Source organism: Mustela nigripes, chromosome 16, assembly GCF_022355385.1.
Source record: "Mustela nigripes isolate SB6536 chromosome 16, MUSNIG.SB6536, whole genome shotgun sequence".
Lineage (NCBI taxonomy): Eukaryota > Metazoa > Chordata > Mammalia > Carnivora > Mustelidae > Mustela > Mustela nigripes.
The window spans coordinates 17,810,224-17,832,977 of NC_081572.1; the positions used below are offsets into that span (position 1 = coordinate 17,810,224).

The following is a 22,754-nucleotide window of genomic DNA, read 5'->3' on the forward strand; positions in this document are numbered from 1 at the left end:
AATAAATAAATAAAATCTTTAAAAAAAAAACAAAAAAAACCACCTTTTTGCACCAAGACGTCTCAAGAATTCTTTTTTGGCTGTTAGCTTTGATCCCTAACATCTTTCCTACATCACTGAGACCGCCTGGATCAGAGATCCTCTGACTTGGGTTTCTGGCTTCAGTTTATCACCTATAACTAAATTAAAAGATGTCATTATCTGGGAAGGTGATAAAAGAGAGAAGAGTTACATTTCTGGGGTTATTTTCAACTATCCGCAGGTAAAACAACTTAGCTTCCATGGATCTTATTATTTCCATTTTTTAAGATATTTCACTTATTTATTTGAGAGAGAGAGAGAGGGCATGAGCAGGGGTTAGTGGCAGAGGGAAGGAGAGAAGCAGACCCTCCAGCTAAGCAGGGAGCCTGATATGGGGCTCGATCCCAACACTCTGGGATTGTGACCTGAGCCAAAGGCAGCTGCATAACTGACTGAGCCACCCAGGCGCCCCTCATTATTTCCATCTACCAAAAGAGAGACGGGCTGGCTGCAGGCTGGGTAGTAAGGTAACAATTATAGAAAGTGTATTGTTCCCAAGCTCCATGAGGAATGGTCAATCCTAAAAGATTGTGAGCCTTCCTCAGCAGTTTCATCCATGAACAGAAAAATAATACCTAATGAACATTTAATATAAACTATTAATATATAATATATACATATGTAATCAAATATTTTGACACCCTTCAAGGTTTGGGTTTTTTTTTTTTAAGATCTATTTATTTCAGGGGCACCTGGCTCAGTCGTTAAAGTGTCTGCTTTCAGCTCAGGTCGTGATCCCAAGGTCCTGGGATGGAGCCCTACATCGGGCTCCCTGCTCAGCTAGAAGCCTGCTTCTCCCTCTCCCACTTTCCCTGTTTGTGTTCTCTTTCTCTGTGTGTCTCTTTGTCAAATAAATAAATTAAATCTTCAAAAAAAAAAAAAGATTTATTTATCTGAGTGAGAGAGGGTGTAGGACAAGAGGCAGAGGGAGAGAATCTCAAGCAGGCTCCCTGCCAGGTGCAGAGCCTGACACAGGGCTCAATTCCACAACGCTGAGATCACGACTTGAGCAGAAGCCAAGAGTCGGACACCCAACCAACCGCGCCACCGAGGAGCCCCACCACTTTAAAGATTTTTGTTGAAGTCTTAATATGCTACACAAAAGTGCACTATCAAAAGTGTATAGCTCAGGGGCGCCTGGGTGGCTTAGTGGGTTGGGCCGCTGCCTTCGGCTCAGGTCGTGATCTCAGAGTCCTGGGATCGAGTCCCGCATGGGGCTCTCTGCTCAGCGGAGAGCCTGCTTCCCCCTCTCTCTGTCTGCCTCTCCATCTACTTGTGATTTCTGTCAAATAAATAAATAAAATCTTTAAAAAAAAAAGTGTATAGCTCAGATGTGTATGAACACATTCGTGTATTTAACCTTCAGATCAAGAAAAGAACAGGATCAGTCCCCCAGAAGCCCCCTCATGCTCCCCGTGACTAAACTTACCCCTAGGTATCCATTAACCTAACAGCACAGGACACTGTAGCCTGTTTTTGAACTTCATATAAATGGAGTTTTGTGAGATTCATCTATCTTTTTTTTTTTTAAAGATTTTATTTATTTGACACAGAGAGAGAAAACAAGAGAGGGAACACAAGCAGGGGGAATGGGAGAAGGAGAAGCAGGCTTCCCTCCAAGCAGGGAGCCCAACACAGGGCTCGATCCCAGGACCCCAGGACCACGACCTGAGCTGAAGGCAGTTGCCCAACCGACTGAACCACCCAAGCATCCCCTATCTTTTTTTTTTTTTTTTTAAGATTTTATTTACTTATTTGACAGAGAGAGATCACAAGTAGGCAGAGCAGCAGGCACAAAGAGGGTAGGCAGGCTCCCTGCTGAGCACAGAGCTCAATGCAGGGCTTGATCCCAAGACCCTGAGACCATGACCTGAAGTGAAGGCGGAGGCTTAACCCACTGAGCCACCCAGGCACGCCAAGAGATTAATTTACATTGTGTGTAATTGTAGATTGTTCATTCTCCTTGCTGCATAAGGGAACATTGTGTGACTACAACATTTCATCTATCCTTTCTACAATTGTTGGACATTTGGGGGGTTTCCAGTTTTTTTGGCTATTGCAAATAGTGCTGCTATGAACACACTGATACATGTAGTTGTACATCTGTACACATTTCTGTGGAATTTCCATGGAATTCCAGTCATAGTGTAGACGTAGTTTTGGTCTTAGTAGATATTGCCATTTTCCAAAGCAATTTGTACGAATACAGAGTTGCACTAGCAAGACGTTAGTTTGAATATTTTAATCAGCATAGTGATGTTGTCTCCTGTGTTTAGTTTGACATGTTCTTTACCATACTTCCATATAATTACAAGGTCCTCGCACTTGTCATCTTAAATACATTTGTAGAGAGGGAATGTGATAAGGAAGGTGGCTGGGGATGACTGGGGCATGGCGAGTTCCATGGGGAGAGAGGAGAACTTAAATTCAAAGGGCAAAAAAGGTAATGAAAATGATTCAAGCAGCTAAGTGGGAACAGAGCCTGTCCTGCGTAAAAAATACTACTCAGTGAAACTAAAGGGCTCAAAGGGAACAAACCTTTTTTTTTTTTTTCATTATTTAGAGAGAAGCCAAAAATCTGGATTTTAAACTTCTGGCAATTAATTCATACTTTTGAAAACATCGTACTGGCCAAACAAAACTTGTCAGTGGGCCAGATGGCCAGCCCTCTGGACTAGCCGTTAGTTCCGGCCCGGCTTTGGGGATGGGAGGGTTTGACCTGTAGCAAGTCACCTCATTTGTTAGAGCTTAATTTCCTCTGTGGTCAAAGGGTAAAATGGAAGCCTATTCTTGACGGTCAGATGAGATAATTCAGGAGTACAGGAGTTGTCAAACTCCATACAAAGTGAAGTACTCGCCCATCTCCTTGGGATGCCTTCCGTTGTTATGCACGGACTGGCTGGACTTAAAGCATTTGAGGAGTTTCTAGATTCCTTGGAGGCGAGGCCGTTTAAAGCGGGAGATTCCCAAGCGTACAAATTCTTCAGAAAGTCCTTTGAATGGGATCCTGCTGGGATGCAAGGGGTTAAGAGGAAATGGCCTATTAGGGTCTTGCTAATCTGAGAAGTCCAGGACCTCGAGAAAGTATCTAGAACGCCACTAAAAGCCAAGACTCAAAGGAGCTAGGATGATTGACCCGACGAGGGCCAGTAGGAACAGAACCTAGAACCGAGAGTGAGCAACCTGATGTGTCACACCGGACCCAGGCCTCGGCGGAGCGCACAGAAGACAACTCCGGGGCTCGTAGGACCGACTTAGGATGCTCAGGTAAGGCGTGTCCTCACGGCGCCGTTAGTACCCCGCCCAAAGAGAGGCGCGGGCCTCGGGGGACGGCTATCCCGAGAGCCAAGCTAGAGGAATGAATTGTCCCGCGGGCGAGGTCTGCGCCCACCCAGGTCCAGACTCCACGCGGGGGGTACCGACACGCTCGGCGCCCCCGGGACCGCCCGAGAGCGCGCGAGGGCCCGACCGTAGAAAGTTGGGACGCCCGCGCCGCAGCCCGCGCGCTCCGGGGCGCCCCCTCCCACCCGAGCGCCACGTGCCGCGCGCCCCCAGCTCCCAGGCCGCGGCGGGACGCCCCCGCCCCCACCGCGGCGCGTAGTGCGCAGGCGCCTCCCCGCGGGTCCCGGCGGCGGGAGCGGGAGGCGGCGGCGGGAGCGGCTTTGGCCTCGGCTGGAGACTGAGGCGAGGGCGGTGACGGCGGCGAGAGTTGGAGGAGAGGCGTGGGTGGCAGCGAAGGCGATGGCGACGCGGGGCACATGAGGCGGCGGCCCGCGGGACGGGCCGAGGCCCGGCGGAGGAGGCGGCTCCGGGGGAACACGCCGCCCGGTGAGGGGCGGCCGCAGGGCCGGCTGAGGAGCGGGCAAGGGGCGGGGCCGGGGGGGGCGGGAGAACTTCTGGGGAGGATGGAGGAGGGGCGGGGGGGGAACGCAGGGGACAGGGGTCCCAGGAAGAGTGCGGCGAGGGGGGGCCGCTGCTGCCGAGACTTCCCGCCGATCCCGGAGGGGCGTCTGACCAGCGGCCGCCCGCTGCCCCCTGCGCGCTCTCCCTCTTTGTCCCTGGGCGCGCGGTTCCCAAATTGGGAGGGAAACGGCCCGGGGGTGGGCCCGGGCGGCGGGGGCCGCGCTGGGCGGGCGGAGAGCCCGGAGGACCCCGGGCGCGCACTTGGGCGGCGCTCGGCGGTGCTCGCAACTCGTCGGGGCGGTTAGGGGCGCAGGGCCGCGCCGGGGCCGCCCCTCGCCGCCGGGGCGCTTCGCGGGCTGGTCTTTGTCTCCCGACGCTCGGCCCCTGACATCTCTCCCGGCGGCGTGCGGTTCGTTTGACTCCTTCCTCGAACACCGCTACCGGGACTCCTGCCTCCCGTTAGTGATTGAGACAAGATTTAGTTCGAGGGCTGGAAGGAGGGAGTCGGGGCGGGGGGGCGGTGAATGGCGCGGTCGCCTCCTGATTTACATGTTCCCTTTACTTAAAATGGTTTTTTTTCACCTCCGCTGCGTGAAACTTTGGACAACTGTTTTGTTTTCCCTTCGATCTGCAGATTCAAAATGAAGAGAAGGCGCTAAAGCTGCGATTGTAGCCAATTATGTGGTTGGTGGCTGCGTTTGGAGCTTTGAGTTGAAAGGCTTTACGTGAATGTGTGTTTTAGAATTTGGGTTGTTTCCCTTCCCTTGCGATTGTTTTCTAAGATTGGGATTACTTTTTCTTTGCGAAGCGGGCGTGTTCGTATTTATGATTTGAAGGAATGTTTGTTCATTGAGAACCTGCGATGCTCCAGATTTCATTGTGCTCACGCTTTATTTTGTTAGCCTCAAGACCGGACTTGGTGGAATCGAGTAAATCAAGGTAGAATAAGTTCTGGGATAAGCGTTATCTTGCGCCTGATTAGTCTAAAATTATATGTTCGTGTTGTGTATACTTGGAAGTGAGTATATGGGAAAACGCTATAAAAATCAAACTGTGTACATGAAGGGGATTTTGATTTCTGATAAACGGAGAAACAGCATATCTCGACTACTTCACGCATCTGTAGAAAAGGGGATTAATAATGTAATTTAGGGATCAAATCCTTTACCCCCCTAAAGAGGGTTTAGGTATTATTCAGAGTAAGAATGCAGAAAAATAAACTTAATTCCAAAGGTTCTGATTAAATGTATTGTGAATTGTAGTTACCACGTTTCCAGGAGTTTTGTTGGGTTTATTTTTTTGGAATTTAGCATAGTGTATTGTAGTTGCTTTAGATTTCTTAAGTACTGTATAATGGCAGAATTGAAGAAATGCACCGACCCTTCTGGGTAGAAGGTAAAAAGCTGTGGTCTTAGTGTTGGCCAGATCTTTGTGAGCAGAGTGTTGTAAGGAAAGGGCATTTTGAAGAGAATACATAGGAGCCATATGAAAGCTCTTTCTTTTTTTTAATTTGTCCTGATCTGTAGTTGTTTGATACTGTCTACCACTTGTTTTAAACTGTTGTGCAGTTTTCCAGAGCCTTTGAAACATCCTTTCTAAAAGCCAACGCTTTTAGCTTCTTTTTTGGGTTGTGTGACTTCAGAATTGGTTTTCTGTCTGTGCCAGGTAGCCACCACAGTTCTCTCTCAAAAAAAAAAAAAAACTAAGGACCCAGAGACTTTCAATTCAGTTCATGAAGGTAGAATTGACTTTCAGCCTTCACTCTAAAGGATTTTAGAAGTTTGTTTTGTTTTGTTTTTTTAAGATTTTATTTATTTATTTGACAGAGATCAGAAGTAGGCAGAGAGAGAGGAAGCAGGCTCCCCGGTGAGCAGAGAGCCTGATGCAGGGCTGGATCCCAGGACCCTGGACCATGACCTGAGCCGAAGGCAGAGGCTTTAACCCACTGAGCCACCCAGGCGCCCCAGGATTTAAGAAGTTAACATATCTTCAACATAACAATTTTACTTAAATACTGTTCCCCTTAATATTTTTATTCATATTTTATATTTGTGTAAATTAGCAAAAGGGAAGGAATAGAGGGTCTGTCTCTGATTAGCGGCACCACAACCCTAACTCCAGGCTCTCCTATAAAGTTAGTAATTGGGATCCTAGAATACAAAATATGTAATTAAAATCTAGAGTATCATAGTCTTAATAAATGAATAGTTTGTTCTATGCCTAATTCAGTGCAAAGAGATGAGTTCCAAAAAGTTGGGCTTTTTATCTGCGGTTTGTTCACATTTCAGAATAAATGAGCTGTGCCCCCCCCCCCCATTCTCATTAGTCTGGATAGTTAGTGCAACTGGGAGTATACTTTATTTCCAAACCGGTGCTTTCTTTTTTTATTTTTTAATTTGCAAATGTATGTATTTTTATTAATTGGTGCTTGTTGCATAGAAACATGTGTGGCTTCTATCCAAAATATCTGAAAAGAAATTTAGGCAAAGAAAAACGGGATTACTTTTTTTTTTTAGACCATTTCTTTGAGAATACATATGGTAATAGATTTTAGTTGATATCATTAACCTAAAACACAGTTCAGAACTTTTGATATCGGCTAAGTGCCAACAATTTTCAGACATAACTACTGCAACTGATGAGTTTAGTTTTTGTGGAAATATAAGGACTTATTCTTTTAAGTGTGAGCATTGCTATTTTCTACTGCTCTTTAGAATGAATGACCAGACAGTACTGGCTGGCATACTGTAGTAGTACATTCTTGAATTTTGGAAACATTGTAGGGGTTGACAACCTTCAAGTTTGTCATTGAAACCTGTGTGTGGAATATGTTGCCCAAAGTGTTTTTTCCCCCCTAGGACAAGGACAAGATCTCTTTGCAGAAACCATTTTATTTCTGAGAAAAGAAGTGTTCTGTGGAATGAGTAGAGCCCTCAGTTAAAGTTTGTACTTTTGATCTGTATTGCTTATAGCATCAGCACAACTTGGACAAAAGTACTCAGTGGCTGTTCATTCATTTAAGGAAGTTTTTTTTGTGGGTTTTTTTTTTTTTCCCCATTCAGTTATTTTTGAGAATGCTGTAAGATGCTGAAGATGAATGCTACGTGGTTTTTGCTCTCAAAATGTTTGCAGTTTAACATGATGAAAGGTTTAGCAATTTGGAAATTCTCAGAAATATTTGAAACAAAAGAAATGTTCAGGATTTTGGAGTAAATTTTTGTTTTTTCTGTATAGAAATGGAATAAACTTCATATATCCCTATTTTCCTTTAATCTCTAAACTGGATGTTCAAGTCTTATATAGTTACAAAGATTATTTTCATCTACATCTTTGTATGATTTATCAGTTTTGACTGAGTTTATTGTTACTTAACTGGGTTATAACATTTGGGGGGGGGTGATGTTCAGAATAAGGTAGATCTGAACTTTCTGTTTTTAGGGAATTCTATTTGACTCAATCTTGAACCTCAGGTTCCTAAATGCCCATTTCAGAATAGGTGTTTATTTTATTTTATTTTTATTTCCACTTTTTAAGATTATATTTACTTGGGTGCCTGGGTGGTGCAGTTAGTTAAGCATCTTCCTTCAGCTCACATGATCCCAGAACCCTGGGATCAAGTCCTGCATTGGGCTCCTTGCTCAGTGGAGAGCCTGCTTCTCCCTCTGCGTGCTCTACCTGCTGCTCCTTGGTTGTGCTGTCTGACAAATAAATAAATATCTTTTTAAAAAAATATTTTATTTTATCTATTTATTTGAGAGAGAGAGCGTGCATGTGATGAGCACAAGGTGGGGAGGGGCAGAGGGAGAAGCAGACTCCCAGGGAGCCAGACATAGGGCTCAATCCCGGGACTCTGAGATCATGACCTGAGTGGAAGGCAGACACCTTAACCAACTGAGCCACCCCAGCATCCCCAATAGGTGTTTATTTCTGTTCAAAAATTTCTTCCTGAAGTACTCTTTATCTCCTGGCTTCTGATTTTACCACCTTGCTCTCTGGCTATTCCTTCAAGTCCCCTTGGCCGCCGCCTGCCATCCTCTTCTACCAGATTTTTTTTTTTTTTTTTTTAAAGATTTTATTCATTCATGTGAGAGAGAGGCAGGGAGAAGCAGGCTGCCTGCGGGGTGCCCATTGAGGGACTTGATCCCAGAAGCCTGGGATCAAGACCTGAGCCGAAGGCAGACGCTTAACTGACTCAGCCACTCAGGTGCCCCTCTACCAGATATAGATATTTATTTATTTATTTATTTATTTCGCTCCCCCCCCACCAGATATTTAATTGATGGACTTTCTCAAGTCTTAGTACTCTGATTTCATCCATTCTGTGGCTTCAGTTACAATATGTATTTTGAATATTCCCAAATTTTTGTCTGCCTCCCAAACTTCTTTTCTGATCCCAGCTGCCTACTCACCATCTGTACTTAGTTTCAAGAGGCACTTTGCTCGAGATGCGCAGACTGACCTCTTGATCTTGGCTCCAGACCTAGACCTTCTTCACTGTACTATTTAATTAAGTGGCTCTATCAACAACTTACTGAGGCCAGACTTGTGATTTTTCTCTACCTTTAGTCTCTCCATTCTAGTCTAGGTCACCTTTCCCTCGGATTATTACAGTCAATTATAAATGGTCTTTCCACATTGACTCTTGTTTTTAAAGGGGGGGTAGTATGAGATATTTAAGATAGAAAAAGTAATAAATAATACTACAATAAATACTTAACATAACCACCGTGCAGCTTAGGAAAATAAAATATTGCCGGTGAAGTTCAGGTGTTTCCCCACCTGATTGCATCCTCCTTTCCCCAACCTCCATTGTAGACCTCCTTGCCAGAGGTAATTACTAATTGAATTTATTTATTTATTTTTTTAAGATTTTATTTATTTATTTAATTGACAGAGAGAGAGAGAAGACAAGTAGAGGGAGTGGGAGGGGAGAAGCAGGCTTCTGGCTGAGCAGGGAGCCTGATGCAAGGCTTGATCCCAGAGCACTGGGATCACCACCAGAGCCAAAGGCAGGTTCTTAACCAACTGAGCCACCCAGGTGCCCCACTAATTGAATTTATTACTCCTTTGCATTTCTTTGTACTTTTACTACATACATATATGCTCTAAGCAGTATATCCTCATCTTTTCTTCTCAGAACAGCTAGAATTGTCTTTATAAAACAAATTTAACCAAGTCACTTACCTGAAGACTTCTGTTTTCCATTGAAGACTTTCCCTCTTCATTTAAGAAGGTGTGATCTGGCCTTGCTTACTCCTCCAGCATCATGTCTTTGTACTTAACCTTCTTATTATGAGTGGTCTGGCTTGCTGATCTTGCTGATCTTCCCCCCCCCCCCCCCGCCCCGCCTCCTCCCTGCCCTCCTCCCCTCATTCCTTAAAGGTTCAAAGCTCACCCAAGGCCTTTGGACATGTAGTAGCTAATTCTTCTACCTGGAAGGCAGCTTCTCAGTTCTTCAAAATATGCTTAAATAGCAGTTTTGTGGAGAAATCTTATGATCCTCCTAGATTCAGTTAATAGTATGCTGCACTTCTCTTTTTTTTTTTTTTTTTTTTTTTTTAAGATTTTATTTATTTACTTGAGAGAGAGACAGTGAGAGAGAGCATGAACGAGGAGAAGGTCAGAGAGAGAAGCAGACTCCCCATGGAGCTGGGAGTCCGATGCGGGACTCGATCCCGGGACTCCAGGATCATGACCTGAGCCGAAGGCAGTCATCCAACCAACTGAGCCACCCAGGTGTCCCTGCACTTCTCTTTTATAGGGTTTATCACAATATTGATTAATTATTTGTATAATGCCTATTTCACCATTAGTCTGTTCTGTATATTTCATAAAGTCAGGAGTAATAACTGTCTTGGGCAGCCCAGTATCACAGCACCTAGCTCATAGTTCGTATCTGTATTCAACAATTAATTGAGTGCTTACTAATTATTTATAATTGCTGATAGTAGCAAAGTAACTTCTGACAAAGCTTTTGTTATTCTAATTAGAAGCCTCGTTATTGGGGCACCTGGGTGGTGCAGTCAGTTGAGCATAGTCATGATTAGGTCGTGAGATTGAGCTTTACATCAGGCTCTGAGCTCAGTGCAGAGACTGCTTGAGTTTCTCTCCTTCTCCCTTTGCCCCTCCCCCACTCACTCTCAAGTAAGTGAATAAAATCTTTATTAAAAAAGAAAAGAAGCCTCATTATTTTATGTTGTTTTTTGCTCTGTTGGTCTTATATGCCAATATAGTGTTAGTTCCTTAGTAAATATTTATTGTTGTAAACTTCCTAATAGCCATGGCCTAAGCAATCTTCAGTAGTTTTAGTAGACCAGAAATAGAGTGGTCACCACTGGTGTAATATACACAATGGGTACACTTGCCTTCCAGGAAAATAATCATAGCTGGCTTAGGCAGGCTGTCAGATGTAATAAAGAAATTGAAGATTAGGTTTTTTCTTTGACATTCTGTACCTAGTTCTGATTTTCATTTCTTCTTCCTATTTGCTGGGCCAAGCTTCAGTATAATTAATGTCCCAAGAAACTGGGACAGTTTATACATTACGGCCAATGTTGATAGTTTTGCACTTGAGTATTTTACTTTGTAGACTTTTTTTTTTTCTTTTGACAGGCAAAGATCACAAGTTGGCAGAGATGCAGGCAGAGAGAGAGAGAGAGGAGGAAGCAGGCTCCCCTCTTCCTGAGCAGAGAGCCTGATGCGGGGTGCGATCCCAGGACTCTGGGATCATGACCTGGGCCGAAGGCAGAGGCTTTAACCCATTTCACTGAGCCACCCAGGTGCCCCTGTAGACTTTTTTAAACATTGCTTTTTGCGGGGGCACCTGAGTGTCTTGGTCATTAGGCGTCTGCCTTCGGCTTGGGTCGTGGTCTCGGGGTCCTGGGATTGAGCTCCACATTGGGCTGTCTGCTCCTCGGGAAGCCTGCTTCCTCTCTCCCTCTGCTGCTGCCCTGCTTGTGTTCCCTCCCTCACTGTGTCTCTCTGTCAGATAAATAAATAAAATCTTTATGAAAGAATTTTTTTTTAATTCCTTTTTTGGAGTAGGTAATGTATTAGGTATTATATAATCCCAAAGGTATAAAAGGATTTGCAGTGAAAAGTAAGTCTTCCTTTATTCTCTTCTCACTCATTTTCTTTCTGCTGAAGCAATTATTATTTACCCTTTTTTATGAATTCCTCTGGAGGTATCCATGGACTCAGTAATTCTCCACACATACACATAAATGGTAGCATACATATGCACTGTTCTACAGCCTGAATTGTTGGCTGATATATCTTAGTTTATTTCTATCATTAGAGATAAATGTGTCTCCTACTTTTTGACTACCAGATGTGCTGTAATTTGTTTACCCAATCCCTTCCAGATAGACTTTTAAATTTTTTCCAGCACATTATCAACAGTGCTACAGTGAATATTCTATGTATGTAAGCATATTTATTAGATGAACATTCAGAATTGGAATTACTGGGTCAAAAAGAGTGTGTGTTCTTCATATAACCAGTTCACCTCACCATATACCCTATTCTGTATTCTTCCTTGTCAGTGATTGGCTGTCACTTCTTAAATTTTTTCCAATTGGATAAATAAAAAGTAGTATGTTGGTGTAGTTTTAATTGTAAGTCTTTAATTACAAGTGATAATTATATATCTTCTCATATCCTTAAAAAACATTTCTATTTCTGGGGCACCATAGGCTGTTAAGCATCTGCTTTGGCTGAGGTCATGATCCCAGGGTCCTGGGATCAACCTCCATGTGGGGCTCCCTGCTTAGTGAGAGCCTGCTTCTCTCTCTTCTCCCCCCTTGTGCTCTCTCTCGCTGTCTCTGTCACTAACTGTCTCTCTTTCAAATAAATAAAATCTTTTTTTAAAAAATTTATATTTCTTTTTCTGAGACCTCTGTCTATCCATTACACATTTTTCTATTGAGCGGTCTTTATTATTATTATTATTTTATAAAGATTTTATTTATTTATTTGACAAAGAGATCACAAGTAGGCAGAGAGGCGGGTGGGGGTGGGGTCTCAATCCCAGGACCCTGAGGTCATGATCTGAGCCAAAGGCAAAGGCTTAACCCACTGAGCCACCCAGGCACCCTTTTTTATTATTGATGTTAGAGTTCTTTATGTGTTAGAGAAATAAAGCCTTTTATTCTGAGAGCTGCAAATCATTTTAAGCATACAGTATATCTTTTGAGTTTTCTACAGGTTTTTTTTTTTTTTTTTTTTTTTTTGCTTTCCAAAAATTACACTGGATAATTGAATTTGTCATTTCTTTCATTTGACCTTTAGGTTTTTGTATCATTTTAGAAGTCTTCTCTACTCAGATTATCAAGGGAAAAAAATGTCCATGGCTTTTTCTAACTGCCATTGTTTTTAATTTAATTTAATTTTTATTTCTTTAAAGGTGTGCTTGGCGTATTAGTAAGCCCTCCGTACATTTTTTTTTTAATTTTATTTATCCATTTGAGACAGAGATACAAAGAGAGAGCATAGGGAGGGAGAGGGAGAAGCAGACTCCCCTCTGTGCCAGGAGCCCACTGTGGGGCTCCATCCCAGGATCATGACCTGAGCTGAAGGCAGATGCTTAACCATCTGAGCCACCCAGGGGCCCTGTTTTTAATTTTAAATCCTTGATTCATCTGGAATTTATTTATTTGACAAGAGAGAGAGAGAGCGAGAGAGGGAACCCAAGCCCGGGGAGTGGGAGAAGGACAGCAGGCTTCCCACTGAGCGGGGAGCCCATGCAGGGCTGTATCCCAGGACCCTGGGATAATGACCTGAGCCAAGGCAGACGATTAACAACTGAGCCACCCAGGTGCCCGTCATCTGGAATTTAAAAACCCAACTTTAATTTTTTCCAGAGAGCTACCTATGGTAGTTTATTACAATTTATTAAATATTCCATGTTTTGTCCATTGCTTTGAAATGCCACCTTTCATACATTACATTTCCAGTTGTATTTTGATCTTTTGGACTTTGTGTTATGTTCCATTCCATTGATCTATTAATCTTTTTGCCAGTTCCACCTTTTAAAATGATTAGTTTTATAATCTATATCTAGAGAAGCTTGTGTGCCCTTCTTACTCTTTAAGAAAAGTTCCCAAATGGGGGCGCCTGGGTGGCTCAGTTGTTAAGCTACTGTCTTTGGCTCTGGTCATTATCACAGCGACCTGCAATCAAGCCCCACATTAGGCTCCCTGCTCAGCGGGAAGCCTGCTTCTCCCTCTCTCACTCCCCCTGCTTGTGTTTCCTCTCTGGCTGTCTCTCTCTGTGTCAAATAAGTAAATTAAATCTCAAAAAAAAAAAGAAAAAGTTCCCAACCATTCTTAACTTTATTTTTCATATTAAATGTGTTTATTCATTATTTGATTTATTTAAGTTTATTTTTTTAAGGAATCTCAACACCCTATGTGGGCTCAAATGCACGACCCCCAGATCAAAGCCACATGCTCTTCTGACTGAGTCAGCCAGGCACCCCTTCACGTTAAATTTAGAATCAGGTTGTCTGCTTCCTAAGAAATCTGATTGGCATTTTTAGAAATCAAGATTACATTACATCTTAGATCAGTTTAAGGAAAACTAATATTTTATGATGGCTTTTGTATCTAAGAATATGTAATATTTTAAGCTTTTTTTTTTTTTTTAAGATTTTTTAATTCATTTATTTGACAGAAAGAGCAGGAGAACACAGGCAGGGGTTAGCAGCAGAGGGAGAGGGAGAAGAAGCATGCTCCCTGCTATGCTGGGGATACAGGGCTCAACCTCGGGATCTTGAGATCATGGCCCGAGCCGAAGGCAGTTGCTTAACCAACTGAGCCACCCAGGTGCCCAGTTTTCAGTCTTCAAAGCATTTACAAAAATTTTTTTTTTCAATTTTATTTATTTGACAGAGAGAGAGATCACAAGTAGGCAGAGAGGCAGACAAGGGGGGGGAATAGGCTCCCCGCTGAGCAGAGAGCCCAGTGTGGAGCTCTATCTCAGGACCCTGAGATTATGACCTGAACCAAAGGCAGAGGTTTAACCCTCTGAGCCACCCAGACGCCCTAGATTTTATTTTTAAGTAATCTCTACACCCAACATGGGGCTCCCAACTCACAACCTCAAGATCAAGAGTCCGCATGCTCTTCTGGGTCATCTTGGGATCTCTTTTTAAGAGACCTGATTGACTAGCCTATCTAGATTTGTATAAAGAATGTTTCATGAGAGAAACCGTATAATACTTTCTGAAGGGGAATTTGTTGTTTGTGTGTCTAACTCAACTAGCTTGCTTTGACCTTAATGTTCCAATTTAGTAGTGTGAAAGCTTTGTATTTATTGTAGGTTGAGCAGGTCAAGCAGATGTGCGTTTCTCAGAATTACTTAGGAATAGGGGTTTTTTTGTTTGGTTTTTGTTTTTTTTGTTTGTTTGGTTGGTTTTTGTTTTGTTTTGTTTTTTGAGTTTGGAAAGATTGTTAGGAATTGGGGGAGCATCTCGGTTCTTTCACTGAATTGTGTATCTGAAGCCGTTGTATCCTATTACTTGAACTCAGAAAAGAGGGCGGCAAAATATGTTTATGATTGAGATGTGTCCTGGGGAGGAAATTATATATACATACCTTGCAAAGCATTCTACTGATTAGATTTATTTTGATTACCAGTTCATTATGGTTACTAGTTCAGGGAGAAATTTAAATCAACCTTACATTTCTTTTTAAAAAGCTCTACAACACCCAGTGTGGGGCCCAAACTTACTATCCCAAGATCAAGAGTCCCAGGCTCCACCAGCCAGCACCACCCCCATCTTAGCATTTGGAACCCATAGTAGAATGCCTTTTTTTTTTTTTTTTTTAATTGAGAGAGAGAGAGTACTAGCTTGTGGAAAGGGCAGAGGGAGGAGAAGAAGCAGACTCCCCACCGAGGGAGCCCCACATGAGGCTTGATCCCAGGACCCTGGGATCATGACCTTCCAGAAGGCAGGTGCTTAACAGACTAAAACCCCACTAGAATGCTCTTTTTTTTTTTTTTTTTAAGATTTTATTTATTTATTTGACAGAGATCACAAGTAGGAAGAGAGGCAGGGAGAAGCAGGCTCCCTTCTGAGCAGAAAGTTCAATGTGGGGCGCGATCCCAGGACTCTGGGATCATGACCTGAGCCCAAGGCAGAGGCTTTAATCCACTGAGCCACCCAGGCGCCCCCAGAATGCTCTTTTTTTATTTTTTTTTTTTTAAAGATTTTATTTATTTATTTGACAGAGAGAAATCACAAGTACACTGAGAGGCAGGCAGAGAGAGAGAGAGAAGGAAGCAGGCTCCCTGCTGAGCAGAGAGCCCGACACGGGACTCGATCCCAGGACCCTGAGATCATGACCTGAGCCGAAGGCAGCGGCTTAACCCACTGAGCCACCCAGGCGCCCTCAGAATGCTCTTAATAGAAGTTTATTTCCTATGGGTACCTGGCTGGCTCAGTCAGTGAGGCATGCAACCCTTGGTTTTTTTTTTTTTTTTTTTTTTTAAGATTTTATTTATTTATTTGACAGAGTGAGATCACAAAGTAGGCAGAGAGGCAGATAGAGAGAGGGGGAAGCAGGCTCCCCACTGAGCAGAGAGCCCGATACTGGGCTCGATCCCAGGACCCTAAGATCGTGACCCAAGCCAAAGGCAGAGGCTTAACCCACTGAGCCACCCAGGTACCCCTAGAGCTTACTTTAAAAAGAAAAGAAAAAATTCCCTGCTGTATTTTATTTATGTGCCACAGAAAACTGCTGTTTTTTTTTTTTGTTTGTTTTTTTGTCTTGTTTTGTTTTGTTTTGTTTAAGATTTTATTTATTTATTTGACAGAGAGAGATGACAAGCAGGCAGAGAGAGAGGAGAAAGCAGGCTCCCCGCTGAGCAGAGAGCCCGATGCGGGGCTCGATCCCAGGACCCTGAGATCATGACCCGAGCTGAAGGCAGCGGCTTAACCCACTGAGCCACCCAGGCGCCCCTGTTTTGTTTTTCCTTTGTGGTTTGAAATTACATACATACTGGCATGGTTTTTTTGTTTTTTTTTTTTTAAGATTTTATTTATTTATTTATTTGACAGACAGAGACTACAAGTAGGCAGAGAGGCAGGCAGAGAGAGAGGAGGAAGCAGGCTCCCTGCTGAGCAGAGAGCCCGATGTGGGTCTCGATCCCAGGACCCTGGGATCATGACCCGAGGTAAAGGCAGAGGCTTTAACCCACTGAGCCACCCAGGGACCCCTGGCATGGTTTTTTGAGGTAGGAAAATGGGAGATGAAATCTGTGCTCAGAATAGCGGTCTTATTAGATTCCAGTTTAGCTAATCTTCAAAGCCCTAAAGTAATAGATGATTTTGTTTTAAATAATCAGCATGTTAGCATTTAGTATTTTCTTTTCTTTTCTTTTTTTTTTTAAAGATTTTATTTATTTATTTGACAGAGAGAGATCACAAGTAGGCAGAGAGGCAGGCAGAGAGAGAGGAGGAAGCAGGCTCCCCGCTGAGCAGAGAGCCCGATGCAGGCCTCGATCCCAGGACCCTGAGATCATGACCTGAGCCGAAGGCAGCGGCTTAACCCACTGAGCCACCCAGGCGCCCAGCATTTAGTATTTTCTCTCAGGAGAAATCTCTTGGGTTTATACTGAATCTCATGGGCATATTCTTAGCCCAACAGAAGAATCCTTGATATGAAGGAGAAAAAAATGAAGTGGAGTGATTAGGACAGAAAGTATGAGTTTTATAACATTTTCACATGTCAAATAAAGATTTACTAGAACTCACTTATAATAGAGACTGGGAGACTCCTGGGTGGCTTGGTTGGTTAAGCAGCTGACTTCGGCTTAGGTCACCATCTCGGGGTCCTAGGACCAAGCCAGCAGGAAGTCTGCTTGTTCCTCTCCCTGCTCCTGTGCATGCTCACTTGCTATCCCGCTCTCTTAAATAAATAAAATCTTAAAAAAGAAATAATGGAGACTGGTTAAGTTTGGGTGGCATTTTAATAATAATTTCCCCAAATAAGGTAGCTCTTTCCAAATACTCAGTAGCAGACATTCAATAAGCAGATAGCAATGGCAACAACTGTATATTTAAAGGGACTGTTGGATATGTTCATTTTCCATGTTGCTTCTGGACCATATTAAAATCTATTTATTTATTTGAGAGAGAGAGAGGGAGCATGAGCAGGGGGAAGGCTTGGAGGGAGAGGGAGGAGCAGACTCCCTGCTGAACAGTGAACCTCATACGGGGCTCCATCCCAGGACTCCAAAATTGTGACCCAAGCTGAAGTCAGACACCCAACCAAGTGAGCAACCCAGGCACCCCTTAATGATTTTATAGTGTTTCTAAAGGAATGTAAAGAGCAATATTATGATATAGTAAGCTGGGATATACGACATCGTGTCAGAATACTAGTCTTTTGGGGTGCCTGGCTGCCTCAGTTGGTAGAGCACCTAACGCTTGATCTCAGGGTCATGAGTTTGAGCCTCATGTTGGATGTAGAGATTGCTTAAATAAATAAACTTTTTTAAAAACTTAAAAAAAAAAGAATAGTGCTATCTTTTGATATATCCTTACAAATTACGAATTACCTTCTAGACTCTGTTTTACTCTGGAGTGGAATTTTATGCAAATTCTGTCTGGACCCCTTTCTGCAGGGGGGTGTAGTAACTGTATCAAAGGTTTTATGAGATAGTTAACACTTTTCTGTGATATACCCATTACTTAATTAGGTCTTTATGAATGTGTGCAAATATGAAATTTGTGCCCTGACCTACTTTTTCAATTTCCTTCAGGGCTTTTGTTGTATAGAAAAAAGCTTTTCCAATTCCTTTATTACATGTTTGTTATAGAAAATACGGAAAAGCAAATAGAAATTGTTCAAAGGCCATTGTCAATGTTGGTGTATTTCCATTCAGACATATTATTACTGGAGGGTTTTTGTTTGGTTTTTGTCTCTGCTACATAGGAGCATTTTCCCACATGATGAAATATTCTTTTTAAACAGGTCACAAATTGACAGGCTTTATTCAGCCAATAAGATTATCTGACTCCATAGTAGTTAAATGTTGGGTTACATGGGTGGTACAGTCAGTTAAGTGTCCAATTCTGGATTTTGGCTCAGGTTATGGTCTCGGGGTTTTTTTTGTTTTTGTTTTTAGATTTTTATTTATTTATTTGACAGACAGAGATCACAAGTAGGCAGAGAGGCAGGCAGAGAGAAGGAGGGAAGCAGGCTCCCCACCGAGCAGAGAGCCCGATGCGGGGCTTGATCCCAGGACACCGACATCATGACCTGAGCCGAAGGCAGAGGCTTAACCACTGAGCCACCCACGTGCCCCTGGTCTCAGGGTTTTGAGATCAGGCTCTGCACTGGGCATGGAGCCTGCTTAAGATTCTCTCTCTTGCTCTGCATCTCCCCTCCCCTGCAAAAAATATATAATATATATTTTATAATATATAGTAATTTATATATATTATAGTTAGTTGCTGACGTGAACAAAAAGGAGACAAGAAATAATGTGAATTGATACAACCCTCTTTGGAAAAGTACTAACCTATGGAAGCTGACATGACAGTTTGCTTCTAGGTATTCAACAGGAATTCATACACGGATTCACCAGACGACATACATGGAATGTTCATAGTAGCATTATTCATAATATTCAAAACTGGAAACTGCTCAAATGCCCATCAGCAGTAGAATGGATACATTGTGATACATTCACACAATAGTAATATAGTAAAGAGAAGAGAGTGAACAGACTAGAGCTTTAGGTTTAGTAAAATTGGTGACTCTCAATAGATGCTGAACAAAAGAAGTCAGACACAAAAGATTATATTCTTTTTGATTCTGATACAAGAAAGCCCATTTTGTATGATTTCATTTACATTAAGTTCAAGAACAGGTAAACAAGTGTGTCTTAATGTGGATGTGGTATAATATTGTACCCCAAGGGGGATTTGGCAATGTGTAGAGACATCTTTGGTTGCCACAACTGGAAGAGACCAGGAATGCTGCAGAACACCCAAAGTTCATAGGACAGTCTCTTAAAACAAACAACTATCCCTGGGCTAACCTTACTGTTGGAGGAAGGATGGTGGTTTCCCTTAGGTATGATTGTGGCTGTAGGTGGATGGTAATGTTCTTGATTTTAGTGCTGGTTACAGGCGTATGTTCGGTTTGTGAGAATTCACTGAACTTCATGCTTACATTTATACACCTTTCTCTAGTTATTTTCCACTTCAGTCAAAAATTTAAAAAAAAAAAAAAAATCAGGGCACCTGGATGGCTTTTTCAGTTAAGGGTCTGCTTTCGACTCCCGTTATGATCCCAGGGTCCCATATTAGGCTCCCTGCTTGGTGGGGAGTCTGCTTCTCTCTCTGCCTCCCCCTGCTTGTGCTGGTGTTTTCTCTCTCAAACAAAATCTTTAAAATAATTTAATTTTAAAAAATTGTAAAAGGGGCGCCTGGGTGGCTCAGTGGGTTAAAGCCTCTGCCTTCAGCTCAGGTCATGATCTCTCAGGGTCCTGGGATCAAGTCCCGCATCGGGCTCTCTGCTTGGCAGGGAGCCTGCTTCCTCCTCTCTCTGCCTGCCTCTCTACCTACTTCTGAACTGTCTCTGTCAAAGGAATAAATAAAATCTTAAAAAAAAAAAATTTGTAAAAATTCAGACTTGACATAAACATCCAGGTCAAAGATATGAAAGCCTTGAGGTGTCTGGGTAGCTCAGCTGGTTGAGCCTCTGACTCTTGGTTTTGGCTCCGATCAGGATCTCATGGGTCATTAGATCAAGCCCCAGCTCGTCCTCCTTGCTGAGCAGGCAGTCTACTTGAAGAGTCTCTCCCTCTGCCCTTTCCTGCACTTGCACGCGAGCATGCTCTCCCCCCAAAAAATAAATCTTTTTTTTTTTTTTTTTTTTTAAGATTTTATGTATTAATTCGACAGAGATGGTGAGAGAGAACACAAGCAGGGTGGGTGGGAAGGTGAGAAGCAGACTTCCTACTGAGTTGGGATTCTGATGCGGGGCTCAGTCCCAGGACTCTGGGATCATGACCTGAACCAAAGGCAGGTGCCTAACGACTGAGCCACCCAGTCGCCCCAAATAAATAAATTAAAAAAAAAAAAAAAAAAAGAGGATATAACCATCTGGTAGCTCCATAGCTTTAGCTTATAAGCAGTAAGCCCCCACTTTGGCTGGTATTTTTTCCAGGCCCTATTTTCCTATTTTGGTTACTTTCATCTCCTCACTGGTATCTAGATGTTTAAAAAATACCTTAAATAGCTTGAGTGAGATATAACTCATGCCCTGTACAGTAACCTATTTAAAGTGTACAATTCGGGCACCTGGGTGGCTCAGTGGGTTAAGCCACTGCCTTCGGCTCAGGTCATGATCTCAGGGTCCTGGGATCGAGTCCCGCATCGGGCTCTCTGCTCAGCAGGGAGCCTGCTTCCCTGCCTCTCTCTCCGTCTACTTGTGATCTCTCTCTGTCAAATAAATAAATAAAATCTTTTAAAAAAAATAAAAATAAAGTGTACAATTCAAAATTTTCAGTGTATTAACAGGGTTGGGGAGCCATGGCACAATTTAATTTTAGAATATTTTAATTGTCCAAAAAGAAACCCCCCTACTTACTAGGGATCACTCCCTGTTTCCCCCTGTCCCATACCTTTCAGATCTAGGCAACTACTAGTCTATTTTTTTGTCTTTAGAGAATTGTATACATTTGAATTTTGTGATTTCTACTCTAAAACAATATTTATAGTAGTTGTGCAGTATTTTGTCATGAGGTTATATCCTAAATTGCATAAAATTTGTCTTATTTTTGGTCATTTATTTTAGATAACTTACTAGATGTGAAGTTACTGATCAAAGAATATAAACACCTTAATATTTTCTTCTTTTTTTCTAAGTTTTTTTTTTTTATTTGTTGTTGTTGTTGTTGTTGTTGTTGTTGTTTTAAGTAGTCTCTACCCAGCGTGGGGCTTGAACCCACGACCCCAAGATAAGAGTCGCATGCTCTTTGACTGAGCCAACCAGGCACCCCAGAATGTAAACACTTTAAAGTTCCCAGTAAGTATTAACCACAGTACATTCCAGAGAAGTTATACCAGACTGCCCTCACCATTAGTGGATGATAGGGTTTTTTTGTGGGTTTTTGTGTGTGTGTGTGGTTTTTTTGTTTTTTTGCAAATTTTATGCTGTGAACCTAGTCATACTGGAAATGTTACACATTTTTTGTTTTGTCTTAGAGGTGTTCATTCTCCTAGAGTGATTATTATTCAGAGAGTTGATTTGACCTAAACTCAAGCTGTTTTGGGCAAGTGTACCAATACTGTCCTTTTTTACATGAAGATAGTACCACTTAGGATGTGAATGAATGCATTATTCCCAGGTTACTCATACTTCTCCAGCTGGTTCCTGAAGTTTCTTAGATTCAAATAGAGTGGCTTTTTGCCAGCACAAATTGACACTTCAGCCCACAGTGATGTATTTTGTGTCCTTGTTGGTTAACAGAGCCAAGATTTCAAACTACATTCTCTCTACTAGGTTTTATAATTCGACTCACAACAAATTATATTGTGTTTCTCAAATACTGTCCATAGCCAAGAGCTCTTTTGAAAACAAGTTGTTTTTATGTTTGTAATACATAGATTACTGTTTGCTAGTGAACTGCCATAATGCTTTTGCTTGGAAATTGTCACTAGCTAGTTATTAAACATCTATTACCGCTCATGCAGAATTAACTTCCACTTAAAACATTTCCAGTTGAACAAAACTTCATTGTAAACCCTTTAATTGATTCCTTGTCTCTGTACATAAAGCAGTCTCATTCAGGAGTGTGAGTCACTAGCACGATTCTTAGTGGATTGCTCAGCTTGTGACCCGGGATACCCAGATAGTTAATATTTTAGAATCATGGTGAGTCGGTATTGAAATCTTTTAGCTTGATTTAACCACAGATTTTCTGAGATGACTTGTTGGGGAAGTGCCTTCTTGACACTTTGACATCTTATCATTGTTAATTTCACTGCAGTTAGTTCACCTCTTTCTTGCTCCCTAGAGATCTGAATTCCACATAATTTGATGGTTGGCTTGGTTTTGTTTTTGTTTTTTGTTTTTTAATTTTTATTCTGCCTGAGATGATTTTCATCAAGTGTTAATAGCCAGGACCTTAGAAATCATCTGATATTCTCCACTTATTTTACAAATGAAAAAATGGAAAGAAATACTCCTGAAGCGCCTGTTAAAATCTCTTGGCTCCTAGTTCAGTGGTTATTTCATCTTGGTTTCATAAAATTCAACATTAGGAATGACTATTCTAGAAAATTAATTTTAGTTCATCCTGGACTTTGTTTTTATTTTAAAAAGAAACTAAGATTTTAAAATCTGGCTTATGATAGGTTTGGGTTTAACAGTCGTTTCATTTGTTTTTTTTTTTAATTAGAAGGAGATTAAAGCTTGGCTCTGATCCATTTGGACTTCGTTGTTGGATTTGCAAAACATTTAGAATAGCACTACCTACTTTAAAATTTTAAATTTCCTGGTTATAATAGTTTAGTAAGACTAAAGATTGACAAGGGACAAGTTACTGGGTTTTTTAATTATTGATCTGGAACCCTTGGGAGCTTTTTTAACATGAGTACTAGAGAGTCATTTCCAAAGATATATATATATTAAAGTGATATTTTTAGATTAACAGTTGTTTTTTGTGGCCAACATAATAGTGAAGAGCTTGCAGTGGAAAAAATGAATCAGATAAACTGAAAAGTAAAGTGTTTCCCTGTAGTGTTACTA

General features: G+C 42.1%; 1 protein-coding gene across 10 annotated transcripts in view; it reads left to right on the plus strand.

Moving 5' to 3' along the window:
* The first annotated feature begins 2,860 nt into the window (after positions 1-2,860).
* GJC1 (gap junction protein gamma 1) overlaps positions 2,861-22,754 on the plus strand; it is a 40,949-nt gene continuing 21,055 nt past the window's right edge. For 3 of the 10 annotated variants that reach the window (XM_059379114.1, XM_059379110.1, XM_059379120.1), the window contains exon 1: positions 2,861-3,348. The gene's annotated coding sequence lies outside the window, so the exon portion shown is untranslated. Of the gene's footprint in view, positions 3,349-3,698; positions 3,910-4,228; positions 4,443-4,546; positions 4,924-22,754 lie in introns of those variants that run through there. The other 7 variants (XM_059379113.1, XM_059379111.1, XM_059379117.1 and 4 more) reach the window with 4 other exon arrangements.